The sequence below is a fragment of the Carassius auratus genome, unplaced genomic scaffold (genome assembly GCF_003368295.1).
Source record: "Carassius auratus strain Wakin unplaced genomic scaffold, ASM336829v1 scaf_tig00011522, whole genome shotgun sequence".
In the NCBI taxonomy this organism is placed as follows: domain Eukaryota; kingdom Metazoa; phylum Chordata; class Actinopteri; order Cypriniformes; family Cyprinidae; genus Carassius; species Carassius auratus.
This window is the reverse complement of record NW_020524213.1, coordinates 1-9,017: the sequence shown is the minus strand read 5'-3', so window position 1 is coordinate 9,017 and position 9,017 is coordinate 1. Positions and strand designations below refer to the sequence as shown.

Below are 9,017 nucleotides of genomic sequence, written 5' to 3'. Positions count from 1 at the left end.
CTTTGTGTGATTCATCCGGTTGGCTATGATATAGCACAGTCCTTTGGGGATTCAGTCAGATAATATTTCTCCATCTCTCAAACTTGACAGCTTACCATAGTCTGCTGTCTTGTATGATCTTCAGGTTGCATTGAAACTTTTAAGCCATGCTTTCAACATTTGCAGGTAGATATTTCAGAGGGATGCAATACTTATAGACTGTAAGCATACTGAATGCAGGAGTATTTTACCAGTGGACTGGACAATTTACTTCTCAGTTAATTTGCAGGACAAATGCTGCTTCACTAAAGAATAAAAATACCCTTATTCAGTCCCGTGAAGCAATGAATAAGTGAATGTCATTAATGTAGATGCCATGTGATTATATAATAAGCTCAGGACACTGGAAAACAATCCTTGTGTATTGTTTTGTCGCTCTGAGTCAGTCACAGATGCTGATCGGTAGATGCGGTGTGGTTGTTCAGCGCTCTTAATTCTAACTAGCCCTCGTCCTGACCTTGACCTGCACTGCTGAGACTAAACAGAGCAGATCCCCCTGCTGGCTTCACACAGTAATGACCTACAATAACATTTACCTGATGAATGCAATCCAGGGCCATGCAACAGCTCACAATCAGAATCATGATGTGAAGACATTCAGGTAATATTACAGGAATATGTGTGGAGTTCTATTTAAAAATGGCTTGATGTATCCGAGATGCTATATCTGGTACATGTATAGGTCAAAATTATGAAGAGATGGCATATGTACGACATCCTGTCAGGTAACTTACTGTTTCATTAACTAGAAATGAAAGGCTGCGTTTGGAATGAAGTGGAATATTAGCATACTGCATACTACATACTTTGTAAACCTCATTACATTACAGAAGTCCGTCTTAAGATTTATCAGTCTGTCAAAATAATAAATCAAGGAGTTGACAAAGACCACAGCTGATATTTCATGTACTAAATCCTGCATTGAGGAATTCAGCATCCTGTTCTTTGTGTTTTTTAATATTGCACATTTTGGCAAAACATCTGAATTTTTCATGCACAACACTGCTCTGGGGTATACTACAGTAGTATGCATAGTATGGTAGTATGCTATTTTGCACACAGCCCAACGTTCCCTGCACACGTGACTATGCTCCAGCAGCCTGCAATCTCCGTCCATGGTTACCCGTTCATTTGTGACAGTGATACTCTTACGGAAGGAGATTTAGGTTTTAAACGTGTCTTGTTTTTGGTTAGATTGCTGTAAATATTTTAGAGTCAGGATCACCACGCTGTGTCCTTTCTGTTGAGTATGTTATTGAGATTACTATGTAAATGTAAAAGAAATAAAATATTAATAATGTTGACAATAGCAATCTTACAACCAAAAGCCAACTGTGATGGGGTGAAAAGATATAAATAGCTTTGAATTAGTATTTGTATCTTTCCTTTATCTGCTTTACATCAGTGTACATCTGTTGTTGGATGTGTGGAATATCATGCAGTCGCTGAGGTTCTAACAATCACAAACAGACATGTTTCGAATGCACAAAAAAAATCATCCATCATTGAACCGAATGATCAGCAATTTTGTCTCATTTATGAACAAATATGAATCAGAGCTCTAAATCTTTAGTTATGACTGTTACATGACATTTTTATTGTGCGTTCATACAATAAATGAATATCTTAAATATTTTAGCCTTCACTTAAGCAATTTGTAGTGACAAATTGGCTGTGAAACCCCTAACACATTCAAGCAGAGCATCTACTACTTCTTGATCACTTAAGCTTGGGTAGCTGAAATACAATTACAGGAAATACAAAGTTCTGGACTAAAACGTACAGAATTCAGTCCTTCACTGTATAACGGAAACAGCTTCAGTATGACAAAACTATGTATCTTGTATCTTTAAAAATGACAACTTGTAAAGAAAAAACGAAAAACATGAAAAAAAAAAAAAAAATCTCACTGCCTTGTCATGGATTTGGTCTTATGAATAAAATACTATATGCTTGATGTCACCAAAGTGTTTCGGAGCAGTGTTATTTTTAGATACCATTATAGGATTTTATTTTAAATTATTTTTAAATGCGTTGCCATTCAGTTAGTTCAGCCTTGTATACTGTAAGTCCATAGTTCTTTTACTACCTAAATATCACTCCATAATACTGATATTGAATGAATCTCAAAAGACAGTACGACAAACATTCATACATTTGTGCTTAACAATACACTGTTAACAGCCTATTATTGTATCGGTGAACTAGTAAGTCACATTTTGGTCTTCAAATTGAGAGATAACACTGTAACAGTAAACACTGTTTTTAGCATGCATACAATCATTCCATGCACTAATTGGAGTATTTGTAGACAAAAAAGCAACAGGATCAACTTCATTTTTTATTAACTCTTTTCATTTGTATTCCTTCAAAAGAACTTAAACCGAACAAGATTCTAGAAAAGTTCAGGATTTTTTCCCCTCGCAAGAAAATCAAGTAAACCCAATCGGTCTTTCGGAGTGCTTGTGAACTGGAATTTCATGTTCCTGTGACGGTGCTGGGATTTGGCAGTGTGCTTCCATTAGAGTGCAGGAGTGCAGTGGCAGCATTCAGGTTTAGGGGTGCAATTAGGAACGCAGCAGGGCGCGAGTGCAGAGTCTATCCCTTTGGCAATCTCACTTTCTCCAAACACCATAGAAGCCTCAAAGTGCTCCTTGATGGCCTGGATTTGCTGGAGCACAGAGTCCCATTCGGAACTGTTAAGGTTATAGTATTCTGAGGGGTCCCGCCTCCAAGTTATATAGTAAAGGAGGATCATGATGCAGGAGGGGAAGTGATGAGCAGTTGCTGTCTGGGGTGCCTCGACTGTGATTTGCACCTGAGTTCAAAGGGGGAAAAGACAAAACACAAATAGACAAGGAGGAGAGGTAGGAAGGTGAGGTTTATATAGAGTCCAAGAAATGGTGAACTTACCCTGTGTATAGTAATGTGCCTTGAAATTTTTCCATCTCACTGCAAACACGCCATGCTCCTGACTTGGAGAAGTCGGGTAGTAAAAGATGGTCTGTCTTTCACTCTGAAACAATGACATTTTGGCCCTTTTTGGAGGAGTACATGCAGATTCAGGTTTATTTGTCACTTAAATATCTTTACAGAGGTAGAGAAAAAAAAATCATAAAAAGCTAGACAGTAGTGCAACAGAGTAGAGCAGGGGCTCAAAAAACAGTTTTTTAAAGCACAGGGTCAAGTCCGTGCTGGTTTCAGGGTAAAATAGTAATTACGTAAAATAATGACAGAAATATTTGGTGAACTATTTCTTTAACCGTTTTAAATGGTTATGCATAGTGTCTCCAAAATCTATAATGGAACAATACACTATAAAACAACTGAGATTCTGTGATGCTATGGTCAAAGGAATATGACTGATAGATGTATACGGAGGTTAACTTCAGACTGAAAGCAAGAATGATTCCTGTATGCTTAGAGAAATACCTAAATATAAATATACATTACTGTTCAAAGTTTGGTGTCAGAAAGATTTTTTTTTTTTAAATTTTTAAGAATTTATTTTGTTCAGCAAGGACGCATTAAATTGATCAAAAGTGACAGTACATAGATAGACATTAAAGATGTGTGTGTGTATATTATAAATTAAAATCAGCATATTAGAATGATTTCTAAATGATCCTGTGTCACTGAAGACTGGAGTAACGATGCTGGAAAATTCAGCTTTGATCACAGGAATAAATTACATTTTATAATGTATAAATAGAAAAATAATACTTCACGATTTTTAAAAGTCATGTTTCAGTAATCTTACTGACCCCAAACTTGTTAAAAATAATGAATGTATGAACTGTGTTTAAGTAAATATATTTCACCTTTGATCATGTGTTCTCTTACCGGTCTGTGGTACAACAGGATGTTTGTCATGTCGAACCCGTCCAGTTGAACATCAGGTAATGCAGCTCCAGCCAGTCGGGCGAAGGTGGGCAGAAATCCAAAGAGCTGGCCAGAGCCACGGGTCACACCTTTGAATGATGGGAACATATAAATTAAAATCGGTTTCATAAAAACATTGTAAATTTCTTGTTGCTGGATTCAGACGCAGGACTGTTCAACTCTTAGCACCTGGTTGGATGGATCCAGGCCAGTATGCGATGGCCGGCTCTCTCATTCCTCCTTCATAAGTGGTGCCTTTACCACATTTCAACAGTCCTGCGTTTCCCCCATGAGACTTCCGCATGAGCTCTGGTCTGCGAACGCACACAAATATAGATGTTAATGCAAATGGAAAAACGTAAAGCATGGACTAAGGAGAAACACTTACCCGTTGTCACCAGTGAAGAAGATGAGAGTGTTGTTGATCACCCCTGTCTCTTCCAGAGTTTGCAGAATCTTCCCCACAGTGCCATCAAACTCCATCAGAGCGTCACCGAACGGCCCACGAGGAGACTTCCCTGCATAGTCTGCACCTGCATACTGAGGGTAGTGTGTGTGCTGGAGAGACAGACACCAGGCAAAGAGTCATTAAATACATACTCTGAGTGGGTTTAACGAGATCGTAACACTCTGGTCAAAGTACATTTTGGAAATCTTGCAAGAAAGACCCTACTAACACTATCGAAACCTTTTAGAAAATCAGTGTGATTTCAACTTTTGTTTTTAATTGTGTTTATTTAAATTTAAAAATGGGGGGGGGGATAATTATTCTTTATTTTAATTATTCAAATCATTATTTATTAGTCTTAATTATTTAGTTGATTATTATTAAATTCATAATTATTTTCCTGTTCATTCTCAGTGAAGAACTACACTACCCACAAATTAAAATGTATATTTTAATATTTTGTAATAAACAATTTATGAATAAAATATAATATATGTTTTATATAACATCTATATAATAAAAATAAATATATATATATATATATATATATATATACACACACACACACACACATTATCCAGAATTCTATTCAAACTCCTTTAGAGACATGCAAGCAAATGCATAAAACATTACAAAAATGATTTGCTTAAGATTGTAGTTTTGACTCACATGTGAAGGATAGTACAGGAAGAATGGCTGGTTATTCTTGGACAGCATCATTGATGAACTTAGAGGCAAATTCACTGTATTCCCTTCTCAAGCAGCAGGAAGTCTGCAGGCTGCCGCTTGATATTCTCATTACTCAGGAGAGGTACAGTCACAACACCCCTGATCACAGAAGCCATAGCACTTCACATCCGGAGGGAAACACACCAGATTCTGACAGGGACCTTTGATAAAGAGAGAGCAACAAATATAATCCAATGAAACTGCATTACAAACATATATTAGAATAATGCTATGGAATTTCCTTTTGGTGAAAACTGAATATTTCAAGCAAACATAATGACCTGGTCGTGTGAGTATGGGATACCGAGATAACGGTCAAAGCCCTGTCGGGTGGGCAGGTAAATGCCATTTGGCCCGACGCCCAGGTGCCATTTGCCCACTATGGCTGTAGCATAACCCCGAGATTTAAGCACCTCTGCAACAGTGGTCTCGTTGAGCGGGAGACCCCCATTTGAGCCTGGATAGAACACACCAGGATAAATCCCGGATCGAGTCTGATAGCGACCCGTTAACAAGGCTGCCCTGGGCCAAAAACAGTATGCAAAAAAGAATGCTGTGCATTAGTATAATAACAACTTGTCAGGATGAGGGTGAATTGTAATCAGGCTGATCTTGCTTCATTCATCATAAGAGAAATGGAAGGTCAAGCTTAACATAATAAGCCATTAAAAAAAAATTAGGTCATAATATTTCTTGCATACAGAAACAAATATGCTGTGCTTAATATAATTGTTTTATAATACTGCAGAAAAAGTAGGCCTATTAGTAGGACGCTTATAGTTTCCAAAGAAAGTCGATGAATATTACCCTGTATTCTGGCGCCATCTTCTGTGCAAGACACTAAACGATCAATTATGGATTATGTAAAGTCCGGTGATTATATAGCTTACCAATTTGGCATAAATCAAGGGACAATGTTTTTCTGACAAAAAATAAAATAAATAAAAATAATATTATATATATACATATATATATATATTATATATATATATATATATATATATATATATATATATATATATAATTTATTTATATATATCATTGCATAAATAGTAGACCAACTAATAATACTAGGGCTGGACTAATGTGTGTGTGTGTGTGCATCTCGTCGCTCCATTTGAAAGCAGGTGATGGGGATTTAGCGGTAATCACGGAACCGGTTTACCGACGAGATGCACACTCGATATATCGTCCAGCCGTAAGTAATACAATAAATTACATCTATAAGAGATCTAATCAATTAATAAAATCAAGAAAAAAACGGCCCGCCTCAAACTACTACATATAAACTAAAAATAATATTTTAAAAACAGAATTATTTACAATTTCTTAAAAAACAAAAATTGGAAGCTGGAAGGGGATTCAAAAAACTCTCAAAAGCAGGTGTACAAATGAATGCATAAATAATGAAAGTATACTGTTAATAGGCTGGATAACAGTTGGATTTGGTGTTACCTTTCTCTAGAAACAAATATGAAGGATTTGGTTTTACCTGGAGGGGCTGCACACGGGGCTCGTGACATAGAAGTCGGTAAACCGCAGTCCGCCGGCTGCCAGTCGGTCTAAATTCGGGGTGAGGAGCTCGGGTGTCCGAAACACCCCAGATCACCGTAACCCAAGTCATCGGCGACAGCAGCACAAAGTTCGGCAGCGATGCGCGAGCACACGAGCTGCGATCAGTGCAAACAACACGATTACTCTCATTAAATCCATAATCTGACACGTATATCACAAAATCTCTACTATTTAGGAAAACGTTATTGAAAGTTCCTGCTCAGTTCATTTCTGCCAGACTCCGAGGCGCAGATGGCGTGACTCTGCAGCCATTCACATCCCGCAAAAATAAAAGTCTTCTTCTTCTTGAAGGCTGGTGGCATAGGCCTACAACTTCAAGCCATCTGTTGGTTAGGAGTGTGGGCCAAGTTCGCTAATTCCTTTTCCTGATCCCCCTAACACCTATATTATTTTATCTAGATCAGTCATTTTCAAATAAAGCATTACAAAATTAATACATTCCTCATATGAGTTCCTCTGCAATATGTTTATTAAGTCAAACTTCATCCTTAATTATTTTCAGATTACAAGCACATTCTTCTTTCACTGTTAAAATGTGTTCCAATGTTTCCCTCTTCATCACAATGGTCACATTTTCCTGTCTGGTGTTGCCTTGTTTTATTCAAGGTACTGATTAAAACGCCAGTAAGTCCAAATCTAAGTCTAGATGTATAATTGATTCTTCCTTTCTGTTTCTCCTTGTCATTCTACCTTTACCGTATACATTTCTTTGGATTTAATAAAACCATCTCTTGTTCTTTCTTCCTCCCATTGTTTCTGCCATCTCATTTCACAATTTGAATAATTGTTGCATGTGAATTATAATATTTTCTTTTTCTTGTTATACATACTCCTTTCTTTATTTGAGCAACAACATTCTTCAAAACATCTCAGTTTGAGTTCCACTGAAAAGAACTTCGTCAGCATCAGCATGGTGATGAGTAGGCCTAAATATTTATATTATTAATTATCAATATTTGTGCGAGCTATGCCTCAGTTTAATGAGGGAAGAAAGTACGACATGACGAGGACAAAAAACAAATTATAACTCGCACTGGGACTATAAGTCGCATTTATTTAGAACCAATAACCAAGAGAAAACATTACCGTCTACAGCCGCGAGAGGCGCTCTATGTCTTCAGTGTAGACTACAGGAGCCACTGAGCAGCATAGAGCGCCCTCCTCGCGGCTGTAATGTTTTCTCTTGGTTCATTTCTCTCGGTTCATGTCAAATTAATTTTGATAAATAAGTCACATCTGACTATAAGTGGCAGGACCAGCCAAACTATTGAAAAAAGTGCGACTTATAGCCTGGAAAATATGGTATTTAAAAATCAGTAACAAAAAACTAATAATAACTAAAATATTTTGGCATTCATGCAAATATAACCCTTACCATTGAAAAATCAAGCGTTTATCAAAGGGGATCATTTAAAATGGCATGCCTATGTCTATTATTTGTATTAAAGAAATTAAATCTTTTTTGAGAAATGCAGTGGGTCCAAAAATGTTAGACCCTAGCCTATAGTAAAATACCTTTGCATTCTTTATACAAATTGTGTTATTATGATTATATCATCAATATTATAAGAACAGTTTTAGTGAAAAATCGAATTAATATTTAATAATGATTTCAGTATTTGTTAGTATTTTATTAGGCCATAATCACCTTTTGCTTTAATAAAAGCAGCACTCAAAATTATATGAAGGAAATATATGGTAATAATGTTTCTAAGAGAGTTGACGATCTCAAAGTCTATGGTCACAGTGTTTTTAACACCGTTAATTCATTCATTAATTGATGTCAGTTAAGTTTTTTTGTATAAATGTTGTGTTTGACCAGCCAATGGCAGGTGATCAGTCTGAAATAATCTTTGTGGTTTTGGGGTATCTGCAGTCTTTTGTGGAAGTGACTGTCAACAGGGGTCGCTCCTGCTTTGTGTTGATGCACATGGGACTCATAAACTGTATTTTGAGAGCAAATGTGCAATCTCATTAGAAATGGCCATCTGTTTGCAGTTCAGCTCTCTACCACTGTTATGTCATTGTTGCATAAACTCACTGTAGTCTGAGCACACTGGAGCTGCAGACTGATGGCTTCGATCATTATTAATATCTCATTAGAGGCAGTGAGAGCAGGGCTGCGGTGTCCGGCCACCGTCCTTTACATCACCCTGTGCCTGCTTTGCTTGTGATACAACGTGACAATCAGCCAATTAAAGCAATGGGGGATAAAATGGATTGCTCCACTAGGAGGAGGTGAACGTCAGTACAGATTTTCAGGGAGAGAAGGAAATCTCAACATGCTCTGCATTTGAATTGCACTGTCTTCACAGTTCACTCATACAGAAGTGAGAGATGGGAG

The 9,017-nt window shown here is 37.1% G+C and overlaps 1 pseudogene; it reads right to left on the bottom strand.

Moving 5' to 3' along the window:
- Window positions 1–2,367: 2,367 nt before the first annotated feature.
- Window positions 2,368–7,020, bottom strand: LOC113073167 (arylsulfatase A-like; annotated as a pseudogene).
- Window positions 7,021–9,017: the final 1,997 nt, after the last annotated feature.